Source organism: Schistocerca gregaria, chromosome 6 (genome assembly GCF_023897955.1).
Source record: "Schistocerca gregaria isolate iqSchGreg1 chromosome 6, iqSchGreg1.2, whole genome shotgun sequence".
NCBI classification, from domain to species: Eukaryota; Metazoa; Arthropoda; class Insecta; order Orthoptera; family Acrididae; genus Schistocerca; species Schistocerca gregaria.
The window spans coordinates 243,350,368-243,368,200 of NC_064925.1; the positions used below are offsets into that span (position 1 = coordinate 243,350,368).

Below are 17,833 nucleotides of genomic sequence, written 5' to 3' on the forward strand. Positions count from 1 at the left end.
CCTTATTGCCAGTTGACGAATTCACTTCTAAAATAATAGGCACATTTAAATATTTGAAATCACCTTTAGCGAACAGAGTAGAACGGAAATTGAAGTGAAGGCAAGGATGCTGTCCAGTGGAGTCGCTTCGATAAGTTTTAAAATCAAGCTATAGCAGAACGTAATTCTGCCGATAGCACGATACAAGTGTGCAACACTTACGTTAAGAAGGGCAGGCTAACAGAAACAGCGTCTTCGAGAGAAAAATATTAAAGAAAATATTTGGCCCCAAGAGGGACCCCTTCACAGGACTGGAGATATCAAAGAAACCAGGAACTGACAGATCTACACTCACAAGCTGATACTGGCCGCTATTTATTTTATTAAATCCATACTCGTTTCGCCTTCTACTGTTTTAAGGCATCAGGAGTGGGATCTATAATGATACAGTTTTGTTAGTTATAGATTATCAAACAGTTCACTTCGCGATTTTTTGTATTAAATGTAATTACTTACAAAAAATCGCGAAGTGAACTGTTTGATAATCTATAAGTAACAAAATTGTTTCATTATAGATCCCCCTTGTGATGCCTTAAAACAGTAGAAGGCGAAACGCGTATGGATTAAATAAAATAAAAAATGGTTCAAATGGCTCTGAGCACTATGGGACTCAACTGCTGTGGTCATCAGTCCCCTAGAACTTAGAACTAATTAAACCTAACTAACCTAAGGACATCACAGACATCCATGCCCGAGGCAGGATTCGAACCTGCGACAGCAGCAGTCGCACGGTTCCTGACTGCGCGCCTAGAACCGCGAGACCACCGCAGCCGGCAATAAAATAAACAGCAGCACGAAAAGGCAAAGACGCGGGGTTTACTGGTTACTTCGAATTCGCGGTATTTAAACACAATTCTCTTTGCCATTTTTTTCTCTTCCATCACGCTGATACTTTTCCGTCCCACCAGGCTGGTATGAAGATGTAGCTGGCGTGTCGCAGCCAAGATGGTGACACTGTGGGCTGAGATATGCTAATTTCCTTTTAATGGAGTGAGATGTGAACGTCTCCTAGGACCTTAAGCAGAAGCGATGTAGGAACGGGAAGGAGAAGTTGGTAGGAAGTGAATAAGGCTGCAAACGCTTCCAAATACAATTTAAGAATACTTTATTTTTCAATAATTAGTCCTTACCACTCAGAGAGATGTCTGAAAGTGGCTTTTTACCCAACAGTGATTACACTCTACCACTCCAGCAACCATAAGTTCCTGAATAGGGGAGTGTGGGGTAAATTGAATTTTTCCAATTGAAGCTTACCCCTACGCTTTTTGAATTATTACAAGGTATGACACCAAACATTTGTAGGCGAAAGGGAAATGATATGTAGGAGCTAAATGCATTTTTCCGAAGGCTCGTTAAGTGGCCACTTTTCTCCACCTAGGGGTGTAATGTGGTCAGTTACATTGCAGCAGGCTCCCATGTTTGTTGTTCTGATTTTTGGACATACTTTCTAGGCATCTTGATGTACCAGTACCTGAAACAATACCAAGCGCCTTGACAAGATCATTTTCTATTGTATTTTTGTATTAGGCCACATAGAACGGAGACGGTTTAAAATAATGTACATGAATTCAGGCGATAGAATGACAGGCGATATCTTTTAATATAAAAGTGGTTGGAAGTAAATCTGACCTATAAGTACAGGGTGATTCAAAAAGAATACCACAACTTTAAAAATGTGTATTTAATGAAAGAAACATAATATAACCTTCTGGTATACATCATTACAAAGAGTATTTAAAAAGGTTTTTTTTCACTCAAAAACAAGTTCAGAGATGTTCCATATGGCCTCCTCCAGACACTCGAGCAATATCAACCTGATACTCAAACTCGTTCCACACTCTCTGTAGCATATCATACGTAACAGTTTGGATAGCTGCTGTTATTTCTCGTTTCAAATCATCAATGGTGGCTGGGAGAGGTGGCCGAAATACCATACCCTTAACATACCCCCATAAGAATAAATCGCAGGGGGTAAGATCAGGGCTTTTTGGATGCCAGTGATGAAGTGCTCTGTCACGGGCTGCCTGGCGGCCGATCCATCGCCTCGGGTAGTTGACGTTCAGGTACTTACGGACAGATAAGTGTCAATGTGGTGGAGCTCCATCCTGCTGAAATATGAATTATTGTGCTTGTTGTTCGAGCTGAGGGAACAGCCAATTCTCTAACATCTCCAGATACTGTAGTCCAGTTACAGTAGCACCTTCGAAGAAAAAGGGACCAAAAACTTTATTGGCTGAAATGGCACAGAAAACGTTCACCTTAGGCGAGTCACGTTGTTACTGAGTTGTTTCCCGCGGATTCTCAGTGCCCCATATACAGACATTGTGACGGTTGACTTTCCCGTTAGTGTGGAAAGTTGCTTCATCACTAAACACAATCTTTGAAACGAAAGATTCATCTGTTTCCATTTGAGCAAGGATAAAATCATAGAAATCGATTCTTTTAATCTTATCAGCTGCAGACAGTGCTTGAACCAATTTCAGACGATAAGGTTTCATAACTAACCTTTTTCGTAGGACTCTCCATACAGTTGATTGTGGAATTTACAGCTGTCTGCTAGCTCTGCGAGTCGATTTTCCTGAGCTGCGAACAAATGCTTGCTGGATGCGTGCTACATTTTCATCACTCGTTCTCGGCCATCCAGAACTTTTCCCTTTGCACAAACACCCATTCTCTGTAAACTGTTTATACCAACGTTTAATACACCACCTATCAGGAGGTTTAACACCATACTTCGTTCGAAATGCACGCTGAACAACTGTCGTCGATTCACTTCTGCCGTACTCAATAACACAAAAAGCTTTCTGTTGAGCGGTCGCCGTCTTAGCATCAACTGACGCTGACGCCTAGTCAACAGCGCCTCAAGCGAACAAATGTACAATTAAATGAAACTTTATAGCTCCCTTAATTCGCCGACAGATAGTGCTTAGCTCTGCCTTTTGTCGTTGCAGAGTTTTAAATTCCTAAATTTGTGGTATTCTTTTTGAATCACCCTGTATTATGCGTGATGTATGGAAGTAATTAACCCTTACCAGGGAAAAGAACTTTGCCACTTTTCCCGACGAGTAATGGAGCCACTTTTCCCGATCGGGCACCATGCCGGTATTTTCACAGATGAAACTGTCTAAACAGAAACAAACAACAAGGGACAACATTTTTAGTCCAAAAGACATTGATATGGTAAAAAAGTATTACTCTAAATATAAGTGAGGTAACAGGACTAGCTTAACTTACTTACATTACATCATCACACGGCTGAAAATCAGAAAAATATGACGGAGCTAACTTCCTTTGTGAAACTCACTGACCACAGAGATGGTGCATTGTTGAACTAGTCCTTAGGCAGCGGCACTATTCAGGGCAAGAAATAAGCAACGGCCGGTTTTGCCGCCCTGGCCTCTTTATCCCACCTTTCCCTATTACTTTTTACTATCAGAGACGAGCGCTTTGCTAACGACTCGTTCTGATGATACTACCAAAAGCTCGAACCAACAGAAGAAACGAGTGCGAGACAGCGCTCGTTCCTTCCTGCACACAGAAAATTACCAGCTGTTCCTTGTTGAGATTCATACAACTACACACCAGGAGACAAGCGTAAGGCACCGCTTGTTCCTCTGTATATTTTGACACACAAAAACGTTATTATTCTTTTCTACTTCTAGAGACAAACTGTAACGAAGCTTGCTCTATTCTGGCAGAAAACTCAGTCTAAGATCTGTGGCTGGTTACTCATTGCAAAATCTGTGCCTCCCTCGAACGTGTACATTCTCGTGGTTTGCTGTCACTTCGCCGATGACTCAGCTGCTCCCTGGTGATGACTGTGGCTCTGACTGTGCGACTCATTCGCTAATTCTCTCAGTACTTAACTCATCTGTTGCTGACAAGACTATCTCTGATTGCCGTTTATATACTGCTTTTTCAGGGCCTTGGAAGAGTTTCTCTGGCAGTGTTGTTTTCTCTTGCTTCCTCCGCAGAGGTTCTTTTAATGACCAAAATTTTTCTCGAAGTTTCTCAAACCTCCATAAACAGACTAGAAACGTCCCAACTGTGCCAGTAATACCTTGATTTTGCCTATGTCAGCTGTTTGCGGCTACGTCTATTGCTTACAGCATGTTTTCGACCCCGTATTGACCACGACTGCAACAGCATACTGCTTTCGCCTAGGGTGTGCAAGGAGTTGCGCTCGCTTGGCCTGCTTCCCACTGGCCGTATGCAACCTGTATCTCCAGCTTCATGCCTTTGCCTTACCAATTAAGGGAAGATTCTGGTCGAGACTGATGAAACAATTGATTTTTTTTACATGATTTGCGTCCATGAAGTATACACATTACGCCTGCGAAAGAATTTTTTGATCATGAAAGTGTTTTAGAAGTTACAGTGTGTCGAATGGGACCATGCTTCGACCGAAATATGTACAGCTATAGACACTAGACTTAGTGCAAAAAATGATTCGACCAGTTTACGAATTTCTGTCTAGAGAAGATCTGCTTAGAAGGTATACCAGGGCCAGCACACGAAGTGAGTGCAAGAGCTTCAACGTCTGCATTTGGGAACTGGTGCCGAGAACATCTTCATAGCGGGGCGAAAACTGTTGAAAGAGCAGCATTTATAGCTGCAGGTGTATTGAAATAAAGGTCTCCATCTATTCTGAAGACCATGCACACGTCAGGAAACGTCAGACAGACGAACAGCAATTATCTGTATTCGAACATTATTGAAGTACCTCGAAGAAAACGATTTATTGGCACATAATCAGCACGGATTCAGAAAATATCGTTCTTGCGGAACACAACTAGATATTTATACTCATGAAGTAATCAGGACTATCGACAGCCGACGTCAAATTGACTCCATATTTTTAGATTCTCAGAAGGCCTTCGACACCGTTCCTCACAAGCGTCTTCTAATCAAACTTTGTGCCTATGGAATATCGCGACTGGATTTGTAATTTCCTGTCAAAAAGGTCACAGTTCGCAGTAATAGACGGAAAGTCATCGGGTAAAACAGAAGTAATATCCGGCGTTCACCAAGGAAGTGTTATAGGCCCTCCATTGTTCCTAATCTAAATTAACGACATAGGAGACAATCTCAGTAGCCGTCTTAGATTATTTGCAGATGATGCTATCATTTACCGTCTTGTAAAGTCATCAGATGACCAAAATGAATTACAAAATGATTTAGATAAGACATCTGTGTGGTGCGAAAAGCGGCAATTGATTTTGGATAAAGAAAAGTGTGAAGTTATTCACATGAGTACTAAAAGAAATCCGCTAAATTTCGATTACGCGATAAGTCACACAAATCTGAAGGCCGTAGATTCAACTAAATAATTAAGGATTACAATTACAAATAACCTAAGTTGGAACGATCACATACATAATTTTGTGGGTAGAGTACACCAAAGACTGCGATTCATTGACAGAACACTTAAAATGTGCAACAGGTCTACTAAAGAGACTGCTTACACCACGCTTGTCCGCCCTATTCTAGAGCATTGCCGTGCGGTGTGGGTTCGGCATCGGATGGGGTTGACGGATGATATTGAAAAAGTTCAAAGGAGGGCGGCTCATTTTGTATTATCGCGAAGTAGGGGAGATAGTGCCACAGACATGATACGTGAACTGGAGTGGCAATCATCAAATCAAAGGCATTTTTCGTTGCGATGGGATCTTCTCATGAAACTCTGTTGGCACTCTCCTACATAGGGAGAAATGATCATCACGATAAAATAAGAGAAATCAGGGCTCGCACCGAAAAATTTAAGTGCTCGTTTTTCCCGCTCGCCGTTCGAGAGTGGAACGGTGGAGAGAGAGCTTGAAAGTGGTTCATGGAACCGTCTGCCAGACACTTTTTACTGAATAGCAGAGTAATCACGTAGATGTAGACGTAGGTGTAGATGTAAATCTGACAGGAAACGTTCTGCTACCGCGGAACAAGGAGTAAAGAATGTCTCAGTTCCTTAAAAGAGCCCAGAAGGCTCCAAATTCAGAACCAGAGCGTGTTTGAGAAAGAGAAAGGGTGCCTGTATGGTCCTGGGATCGCAGATTAACCGTACATTTTGAAACGACCTTTTTTTCCTATCTCCAAACTTTAAATGCATTTTTCTCGAAACAGTATTTTTTAGCGAGCGAAGCGCTGCAGAACTTCGACAGCGTAAGTAATTCATTTGATTTTTACTTTAAATGAAAGATTTAGGGGGGCTCAGCGAGAGCCTTTTTTTACTTGAATTTCAAATAATTGTTTTAAACATTTGAAATTAGAAAATCATGGCAATAAATTGACATATTTTTCAAGTAGTTGCCATTTTATTTTAAGGTGCTTTTCAGAATCCCTTCGTGATGCCCCCTCCTCTCCACCTACACCCACACCTACCGAAATGCCTTCCAGTTTTAGGTATTTTCTATTATTGTGGGTTTCAGAAGTAGCCACCAGTCTGAACGCAGTGAGCAACCCAGGATGTGCTACGAGGCATATACTTCGAAAACGGTTGCAGCCGCCATTTTTAGTGTGCTATGAGGTAAAAAACTTTTTTCATACACATGAAATGAAATGAGATCGCATGGCATTGACGGCAGGGAGTCCCCAACCGCAAAATCTCACCCGTCGAGTTGCAAGTTTTTTCAGCTGTCCCCACGTTGAGCGATGTGCGTGTTAATAATGATGAAATCAAGATGAGGACAATGCAACATCCAGTGCCCGAACGGAGAAGCTTTCCAACCAGGGCGTTAATCGAACCTGGACCAGCTGCCTGGCAGTCAGACGCACTGACCACTCGGCTAAGGAGGTGGATTTCATACTTAAATATATGTGTAGTACAGATGCTTAAACCCCAAATTTAATAAAAACAAGTACTTGTATGAAAAAATAATTCTATACTTCATCATTTTAAGACCCCAGAATCTCCCCTTAATAAAGGTTCTATTCTTTTTATAGCGTCCATGACACTTCGTATGTCAGTAACATTTGACCCTTTTATTGAATCTTTACAACCATGACAATACATACATTACGCAAAAGATATTATACTAGTGGCCATTAAAATTGCTACACCACGAAGATGACGTGCTTCAGACGCGAAATTTAAGCGACGGGAAGGAGATGCTGTGATATGCAAATGATTAGCTTTTCAGAGCATTCACACAAGGCTGGCGCCGGTGGCGACACCTACAACGTGCTGACATGAGGAAAGTTTCCAACCGATTTCTCATACACAAACAGCAGTTGACCGGCGTTGCCTGGTGAAACGTTGTTGTGATGCTTCGTGTAAGGAGGAGAAATGCGTACCATCACGTTTCCGACTTTGATAAAGGTCGGATTGTAGCCTATCGCGGTTGCGGTTTATCGTATCGCGACATTGCTGCTCGCGTTGGTCGAGATCCAATGACTGTTAGCAGAATATGGAATCGGTGGGTTCAGTAAGTAATACGGAACGGCTGCTGGATTCCAACGGCCTCGTATCACTAGCAGTCGAGGTGGCAGGCATCTTATCCGCATGGCTGTAACGGATCGTGCAGTCACGTCTCGATCCCTGAGTCAACAGATGGGGAATTTTACAAGACAACAGCCATCTGCACGAAGTTCGACGACGTTTGCAGCAGCATGGACTATCAGCTCGGAGACCATGGCTGCGGTTACCCTTCAAGCTGGATCACAGACAGGAGCGCCAGCGATGGTGTACTCAGCGACGAACCTGGGTGCACGAACGGCAAAACGTCATTTTTTCGGATGAATCCAGGTTCTGTTTACAGCATCATGATGGTCGCATCCGTGTTTGGCGACATCGCGGTGATCGCACATTCGTGTATTCGTCATCGCCATACTGGCGTATTGCCCGGCGTGTTGGTATGGGGTGCCATTGGTCACCTCTTGTTCGCATTGACGATGCTTTGAACAGTGGACGTTACATTTCAGATGTGTTACGACCCGTGGCCCTATCCTTCATTCGATCCCTGCCAAACCCTACATTTCCGCAAGATAATGCACGACCGTATGATGTAGGTCCTGTACGGGCCTTTCTGGACACAGAAAATGTTTGACTGCTGCCCTGGCCAGCACATTCTCCAAATCTCTCACCAACTGAAAACGTCTGGTGAATGGTGGCCGAGCAACTGACTCTTCACAACACGCCAGTCACTACTCTTGATGAACAGTGGTATCGTGTTGAAGCTGCATGGGCAGTTGTACCTGTACACTCCATCCAAACTCTGTTTGACTCAATGCCCAGGCGTATCAAGTCCGTTATTATGGTCAGAGGTGGTTGTTCTGGGTACTGATTTCTCCGGATATATGCATTGAAATTGCCTGAGAATGTAATCACATGTCAGTTCTACTATAATATATTTGTGCAATGAATACCTGTTTATCATCTTGGTGTAGCAATTTTAATGGCCACTAGTGTAATTACCCCAGTACTTTATCTTGTTCCTGTGACTTCGTCTTTGTCTCAAAATGTGCAGGCTGCGACGACAGTCCCTACTGGCAAATAGGACATCTTGATCCCTGGAAGCGCGTGCGTGGTTCTGTTTAGGTGCGCATGAAGACGCGCATGCATACGTGCCGAGAAAGACGCACTGGTCTGAACGCACCTTTAATTGCGTTGTTGCTACTGTTTGACACTTTCATACGTGAAGTTTGAAGTTCAAACTTCCAACTTTAACCTCCGATAAAGTCTCCCCGTGAAAACTGCCGGAGCCGGAGGCGCAATTACATTCGGTAGTTGCGACCTTCCTGAGTCAGAGGCGAAGCTCCTTTTATCAGTTGCTGGGAAGTAGTGTGACGTGTTGAAGGGCGGCCGGGGGCCCTTTGAAGGTGATTATTAGGGCTGGCTGGCTTCCGAGAGGCTGCAAGCGGCACACAGTGCGCCAACAAAGCCTCAGGTAGTCCACCCCACATCAAAGGCGCGCATTCCGGGATAAGATAGGCACCACGGCCCTTCCCGAGCCACAGCGGGGAGGAAGAAACCCGAGAGCCTCAAGGAACCGCTTCCTGTTACACGTTATGTATTACTGTCGGCGGGGCCCTGTTTCCCTCGTGGACAGCTTAATATGTAAAGCTCCAGTACGCCGTGTCCTGTCTTTCTTCGCAAGGGACATAATTGACACACAACTTGAAAGAAGACACCTGGAGTAGGCGACAGTCTCTCGGCATTATTAAACCTTTGAGAGAATATGTCAAACCAAAGCTCTTCCACTTACTTACTCCTCGGCTCTACAGCCCTTCAAGGGCCTTGGCCTGCATCACAATATCCTGCCATTCTATCCGATCCGTGGCTTTCCGTCTCCATTCTCTGACACCCAGCTTTTTCATGTCTTCTTCGACTCCATCCACCCATCTCTTTCTGGGGCGTCCCCTCTGCCGTCTGCCTCCAGCCTTGCCATCAAAAATGCTCTTACATGCTCTGTCTTCTTCCATTCTGACCACGTGCCCTGCCCACCACAGTCTTCTTATTTTAATGATAGTAACAATGTCAGGTTCTTCAAAAAGGTGGTGGTGTTCTTCATTCGTACAAATGCCCCAACCTTCTTGCTCATATACTGGGCCATATATTTTACGTAGCACTTTTCTCTCCCGTATGGTAAGGATCCTTTCCTCATTTACAGTCGTGGCCCACGTTTCGGCATCATACTTAACAATTGGTCTTATAATTGTTTTGTAAATGAGGATTTTGGACTTTCGTGATAGAAGAAAACTCCTAAGCATGGCTAATGCGGCAAAGTAGCATCTGTTACCTGCTGCTATTCAGGCTTTCACCTCACGGCCAATGTCATTTGTCTCAGTGATAGTCTACCAAAAGTACTTGGAAGTGTCTCACCCTTTCAAACTCCCTGTCGGCTATCCTGAGATTTGGTAGGTTTTGTTGGCTGGTCATTGCCATACACTTGGTCTTGTTGATGTTGACTGTCAGGCCAAGTTCCCTTGCACCTTTCTCCAGTTGTTGATAGGCTTCGCCTAGCACAGCAGTGTTTCGTGCGAGTAATGCCACATCGTCAGCCGGCTGGAGTGGCCGAGCGGTTCTAGGCGCTAGAGTCTGGAACCGCGCGACCGCTACGGTCGCAGGTTCGAATCCTACCTCGGGCGTGGATGTGTGAGATGTCCTTAGGTTAGTTAGGTGTAAGTAGTTCTAAGTTCTAGGGGACTGATGACCTCAGAAGTTAAGTCCCATAGCGGTCAGGGCCATTTTTTATCCACATCGTCAGCATACGCTAGGTACTGCAGTGAACGATTTAAGAAGGTTCCTCCTTTATTTAACTCTATCTGACTTATGACTTTTTCGAGGCGAAGGTTGAATAGCAATGAGGAGATATTGTCACTCTAAGTGCCTTCTTCATTTCCACTTCTCTGGAGAGTTCGCCCTGTATGTTTATTTTTCAGTTGGTTTCGCTGAGCGTCATCATAGAAGGTTTAATGAGCTTCTTGGGTATTCCAGCCTCTTCCATTACATTCTTCAATGCCACTCTTGTGATGCTATCATAGGCTTGTTTAAAGTCGATATAAAGCTGGTGTATGTTAATTTGATGTTCGTAACATTTTTCAAGTAGCATGCGCAATGTGGCCTATTTCTTCTAAAGCCACTCTGATAGTCTCCAACTCTCTCTTCCACATATGGAGTAAGCCTGCTGGTTGGAATCTTGGAGAAAACTTTAAACGTAGTATTTAGTGGGGAGATTCCTCGATAGTTCTGGCAGTTTAATTTATCTCCTTTTTATGTATGGGGCACATTATAGCTGTTTTCCACTCCTTTGGCATGCTCTCCTCTTGCCAGATATTCAGTATTATTTTATGAATTGTTTTTCACAGCGTTTCCCCACCATACTTGAGCTCTTCCACTTGCTATGCAAGATATACAAGACAGGCGAAATAAGAGTGGCAGTCAAATGAAACCCGAACATTTGTCACAACTCGACCATGGAATGGTTCCACTCAGAAGTAATCACCATCGGCGTTAAGATATTTATCCTATTGTGAGACGAGATGATCAATTCCTGTTTCGTAAAACGCGGTGGGCCGCTGACGGATTCACAACCGCCCTCACTCTTGCACGTTCTCGTCCGACTGAAACCGACATCCACGCTTGTCTTTCTTCAACTCGCCAAAGATGTGAGAGCATACGTGAACTATCCGAGGTGTACGGAGAATGGTGCGTTCCGACAGTCACTTACTTTCTTTCAGAAAGGTGTCCACTCTTCAGCACCAAACTTTTTCAGTGGCATGTCAGCAGCCACAAAAAGATTAACCAATAATAAAGTTCAGTTCGAGAAGAGTGTAAAGAATTTATTGGTGGCCAACTCCTTCTACTCCATTGATGAATTTATTAGCAGAACCGATTGATGCGTGTATTTATTAGTAACATCACATAACGTGAATATTGCGTACAATCTGACTTCTGTACAAATTCTGTGCTGTGATGCAATAATTGTAAATAAGTGCTGTAAAGTATGTTTATTTTATTTTTATTTAAAGATGCGTGGCTACAATAGTCTAACAATTATCTTATGTTTGGTATGAACGTTCGATACCACACTTGTTAGGGGTTGCAGTCCGTATTAGTATAGTTGGACCCGCGAGTCGCAACCAGAGCCGCTAGCGCCGTTCCGCGGCTTGTATCAAGTTTCTGACGAACTCTCGTCCACTTTTGCTCGGAACGTCAAGCAGTAAAGTAGCATAGCCTTCAGCTGATAGGAAGCAACCTCTAACAAGGCGCTTAAGTGAGGCCTCAATAGCTATCTGTTTATAATCATATGTATGCAGCCAAGAAGAATCCTGTACAACCAGTTAAGTACAATATACAGGGTGAGCACAAAGTCTTGCCTGAAAATGGCTCTGAGCACTATGGGACTTAACTGCTGAGGTTATCAGTCCCCTAGAACTTAGAACTACCTAAACCTAACTAACCTAAGGACATCACACACATCCATGCCCGAGGCAGGATTCGAACCTGCGACCGTAGCAGTCGCGCGGTTCCGGACTGAGCGCCTGAACCGCTAGACCACCGCGGCCGGTTCTTGCCCTGATTATAATAAAGCGTAAAACATAGTAATTTACATTTGATGCCGTTACATAGGTTAGTGTTATTAGTTTTTTTTTTTAAGAATACTTACGTTAGTAAACCTCAACGTGTGCCCCATTGGTAGATCGGAGAATTGTCGAGGCGGTATTCCAGTTCCCGCGAGGTGTTTCGTAACATGTGTTCTGTCACAGTACCCACAGCAGCTTGTATCCTAGCCTTCAGTTCGTCGACGTCAGCAACTAGTGTGACGAAGACTCTGCCCTCGATACAGCTCCAGAAAAGTCAAGGGGCGTAATGTCTGGAGAGCGGGGTGGCCAGGGAGTTGATCGTTTATTCCAGTCCACCGATCCGGAAATGTTTCATCCAGGAAATCACGCACTATCAATGCCCAGTGGTGGGTTGCTCCATCTTGCTGGAAAGTTATCCATGATTGATATTCTTCCAACTGTGGGGCTCAGCAGAAGGCAATGCAAGAGCAGCAAGATGACGGTATATGTTTCCAAAAAGAAGAGAATCAAACCATTAGACTTTCACAGTTGTCGAGAGACGTTGAACGGGGTGTGGCATCCGTGATGCTCTACGGCCTCAGCTGGATGGAGTGGGTGTTCAGAAAATCCTGAAAATAGTAGATGAAGATCTGAACGGAAGTACCCGCCGTATAGGTGCCACTGTAGGGGTCCCTCAATCAACCGTGTGGCGCCTGCTTCGGAAACAGCAATTCCAGCTGTTTCACTTGTATAAGGTACAGGAGCCGACACATGTAGACTGCCCCATACGTCAGAATTTCTGTCAGTGGTTACTCGAGTGTCATGCTGACGATCCACTGTTAAGTCGTCGGGCGTTGTTTACGGATGAGAGCCCATTCGTGATCGCTCATAAAATGCAGGCGTGGGCGTATGAGACTCTTGGAGTTAACTGCATCACGAGAATATCAACATAGTTTTGCAGTGAACATTTGGTATGGTATCGTGGACAATCAGTTACTCGGACCGCACGTTATTCCACAGCGCCTGACTGGCAGAGTGTGTCGACAGTTTTTGGAACATGAATTGGGTTGTCTGCGTCCCACTCGTAATACGAACCAACTTATGGTTTGTGCATGGCTGTACTCCCACAGTCGGGAAGCAAGACGGCTTCTCAATGTCGCTTCTCCCGGTAAGTGGATAGGTCGCGGGGACCAGTTGCTTGGACCGTCACATCTCTGGATCTTAACCTCTGGACGTCGACCTTTGGAGCAGGGTCAAAGAGCTCGTGTATGGTGTTGCAACTGAGAATGTAGCAGTACTAGAGCAGCGAAATGGAAATGGCTGTGCCACTGTGCAGAATGAGATAAACGGAGCCTGCAACGTTCCGAGAGCGTAAGATGTGTTGCACGTCACTGTCGCCGTCGACACCGACATCATTTTAAACATGTTCAGGGTAACTGTTCGGTACGTAGCTGTGTTGAATTTCGGGACCCTTCGTGTCGCTGCTTTCTGAGCACAATTAATTTTGTGTTGTTTGTGGCCGGCCGTGGTGTTCGAGTGGTTCTAGGCGCTTCAGTCTGGAACCGCGTGACCGCTACGGTCGCAGGTTCGAATCCTGCCTCGGGCATGGATGTGTGTGATGTCCTTAGGTTAGTTACGTTTAAGTAGTTCTACGTTCTAGGGGACTGATGACCACAGATGTTAAGTTCCATAGTGCTCAGAGCCATCTGAACCATTTTGTTGTTTGTGTCGCACTTGTGATCCCTACTCTGCCGCATAACTATAAAATAAAGTAATTTATGGCCGAGCGGTTCTAGGCGCTTCAGTCTGGAACCGCGCGACCGCTACGGTCACAGGTGCTAATCCTGCCTCGGGCTTGGATGTGTGTGATGTCCTTAGGTTAGTTACGTTTAAGTAGTTCTACATTCTAGGGGACTGATGACCACAGATGTTAAGTTCCATAGTGCTCAGAGCCATCTGAACCATTTTGTTGTTTGTGTCGCACTTGTGATCCCTACTCTGCCGCATAACTATAAAATAAAGTAATTTATGGCCGAGCGGTTCTAGGCGCTTCAGTCTGGAACCGCGCGACCGCTACGGTCACAGGTGCTAATCCTGCCTCGGGCTTGGATGTGTGTGATGTCCTTAGGTTAGATAGGTTTAAGTAGTTCTAAGTTCTAGGGGACTGATGACCTCAGAAGTTAAGTCCCAAAGTGCTAAGAGCCATTTGAACCTTTTTTAAAGTAATTTAAGACGAAACTTTATTTAACGTTTTCCGCTATTTTCATGCATACATTACACACACGAAATTTGTAGAGTTACTTTTGAATCACTCTGTATAAATGAAAAACAAAAATAAAAGTAGCAGTCAGGCTAGGAACACGCGGCGCAAGATTCAGAAGGCGATGACTAACCACATAGCCACAATTTCGTCTGACATCACGCGGTAAAAAGCACAAAAGTACTTGGAAAGTACGTCAAAAACATTTCAGAAACTATAGACTATCAACGGGTAAGCCGGGACATGTGTTCGCCTATTTTTTTAGTCCTGTTGCACCGAGCGAAGTTTCAGGGAAATTGCGTTGTGACACCTGCCGTGTTCCCTTCGTCAGAGTGTTTTTGCGACCAAGTAACTGTAGAAAACGATTCGTTCCGGGTTCTCATGAACAGTGCTTCGGTCCGTCACCGTTTATCGCGTCTCTCTCTTTCTCTCTCTCTCTCTCTCTCTCTCTCTCTCTCTCTCTCTCTCTCTCTCTCACTAGCGTGCGCGCGCCCACACACACACACACACACACACACACACACACACACACACACACACAGGCAGCCTCTCGCCCTCACGGACCTGCATGTTTATCAGAACAGTATTGACTTTACCGAGGGGCAAGAACGTGTTTGACATAGCCAAGAGCATCGTTCGATACTGTTTCCTCTGAAAGCTTGATCGTAAAGCTAGGCGTTCGTCCAGCCTTCTCCTAACCGGCACGTTGCAGTACCGCCGCAAAGGGCTGCACGTCCAACGGTTCACGCCACGAATCGCCGCCAACAGAGACGTCAAACACCTGCGTCTCCGGAAGCCGCCTACCGCACTCGCAGCACTGTAGAGAGATTTCTTAAATCTACACTACTGGACATTAAAATTGCTACACCAAGAAGAAATGTGGATGATAAACGGGTATTCATTGGACAAATATATTATACTAGAACTGACATGTGATTACATTTTCACGCAATTTGGGGGCATAGATTCTGAGAAATCATTACCCAGAGCAACCATCTCTGGCCGTAATAACGGCCTTGATACGCCTGGGCATTGAGTCAAACAGAGCTCTGATGGTGTGTACAGGTACAGCTACCCATGCAGCATCAACACGATACCACAATTCATCAAGAGTAGTGACTGGCATATTGTGACGAGCCAGTTGCTCGGCCACCATTCACCAGACGTTTCCAGTTGGTGAGAGATCTGGGGAATGTGCTGACCAGGGCAGCAGTCGAACAATTTCTGTATCCAGAAAGGCTCGTACAGGACAAGCAACATGCGGTTGTGCATTATCCTGCTGAAATTTAATGTCCAAAGTGCAAAGTGCCGTCAATGCGCACAAGAGGTGACTGAGACGAGTAACCAGTGGCACCCCATACCATCACGCCGGGGAAAACGCCAGTATGGCGATGAGGAATATACGCTTATAAAGTGCGATCACCACGATGTCGCCAAACACGGATGCGACCATCATAATGCTGTAAACAGAACCTGGATGCATCCGAAAAAATGACGTTTTGCCATTCGTGCACCCAGGTTTGTCGTTGAGTATACCATCGCAGGAGCTCCTGTCTGTGATGCAGCGTCAAGGGTAACCGTAGCCATGGTCTCCGAGCTGATAGTCAATGCTGCGGCAAACGTCGTCGAACTGTTCGTGCAGATGGTTGTTGTCTTGCAAACGTCCCTATCTGTTGACTCAGTGATCGAAACGTGGCTGCTCGATCCGTTACAGCCATGCGGATAAGATGCCTGTCATCTCGACTGCCAGTGATACGAGGCCGTTGGGATCCAGCATTGCGTCCCGTATTACCCTCCTGAACCCGCCGATTACATATTCTGCTAACAGTCATTGTATCTCGACCAACGCGAGCAGCAATGTCGCGATACGATAAACCGCAATCGCGATAGGCCACAATCCGACCTTTATCAAAGTCGGAAACGTGATGGTACACATTTCTCCTCCTTACACGAGGTATCACAACAACGTTTCACCAAGAAACGCTGGTCAACTGCTGTTTGTATATGAGAAATCGGTTGGTAACTTTCCTCATGTCAGCACGTTGTAGGTGCCGCCATCGGCGCAAACATTGTGTGAATGCTCTGAAAAGCTAATAATTTGCATATCACATCATCTTCTTCCTGTCGGTTAAATTTCGCCTCTGTAACACGTCATCTTCGTGGTGTAGCAATTTTAATGGCCAGTGGTGTATATACGTGTGTGCAATATGTAATGAACTTGAATCTCTCCGTGTGAAATGGCCGTACCAATGAAGGTACCATAAATATACTGTGTTCTTCGTAAGTTTAACACGATGGAAAACGTTGCGGTACGAAATCATGTTTTTGTTTTTATCTCATTGCAGTCTCCTCCCGGCGAAAAATAAAGCGTGCTATGTAGCGTATAGCTGCGGTTAGATGGTCCATGTTTTGCGGAAGTATTGTGCGGATATCTGAAATCAGTTTACGGTTTCTCCGCGCCTATGTATGCAGAGTATTAAGCAACTTTACGCATTTTCACAGCCCTTATGATAGGGGCCACGTGAGCGTGACGGGCTATACAGGAAGTGACCGTCCAGCAAGGCTTTGTAACAAGAACTGCGCGAGAAACATTTAACGCAGGAACTGGTGGTAAAAAACGGCGAATTCCTTGAATGCTTTAGTGTGCAGTTGTATCATTCGCCCTTGCGGAGCAACGAAATATTTTATACTAAAGTGGGGCGTAATTCTAGCTGCGTCACAAGATCTTTAGGTGCACTGTGCCCGACACAAATTGTTGACCGTGCTGTGCGTTTGCTTGATTACACTATAGTTAAACTGACGATCAACAAAATCTTGTTTGGCGTAGGCGACCACGGTTTTGATGGTTCAAATGACTCTGAGCACTATGGGACGTAACTGCTGAGGTCATCAGTCCCCTAGACTTAGAACTACTTAAACCTAAATAACCTAAGGACATCACACACATCCATGCCTGAGGCACGATTCGAACCTGCGACCGTAGCAGCCGCGTGGTTCCGGACCGAAGCGCCTAGAACCGGTCGGCCACCACGGCCGGCAACTTGCAACTTGCGGAAAATGAACGACTTTCTGCAGTAACAGTGGCAGGTGATGTGCAAAAATCGACCAATATTTGAGAGAAATAAATCTAAATAAAACGGAGCTGAAATTTGTTTTGGAACGCTTTTCTTTGAAACCGTAGAGTGTTGATGGTGTTGAGACAGCAACCAGCCACAAATTTATTTTAAGTTCCTTTATTCAAAGGGTACCGTTACCGATTTCGAATCATTCAGATTCATCGTCAGCCGGCTTTCATGATTTCATTACAACATGTGCTGCGGTTTTTACTGATTAGATATCCTAAAATATAAATAATTCATAATTATAAGCACGTCACAAAGATGGTTGAGTTACAGATTTGCATTGGGTATGTCAGTCACATGAAATGTCGGTTTGGAGTACTTGTTTTCATAATTTTCGTCCAGCAGACAACGTTTGTCGCATCACATCATTGCACACACAAACTTGCATAATTCAGCTCTTCAGATTTGTCACTGAATG

The 17,833-nt window shown here is 44.7% G+C and overlaps 1 protein-coding gene across 2 annotated transcripts in view; it reads left to right on the forward strand.

Moving 5' to 3' along the window:
- Window positions 1–17,833, forward strand: part of LOC126278124 (low-density lipoprotein receptor-related protein 1) — a 688,899-nt gene that overhangs the window by 200,915 nt on the left and 470,151 nt on the right. The gene's annotated exons all lie outside the window — the stretch shown is intronic.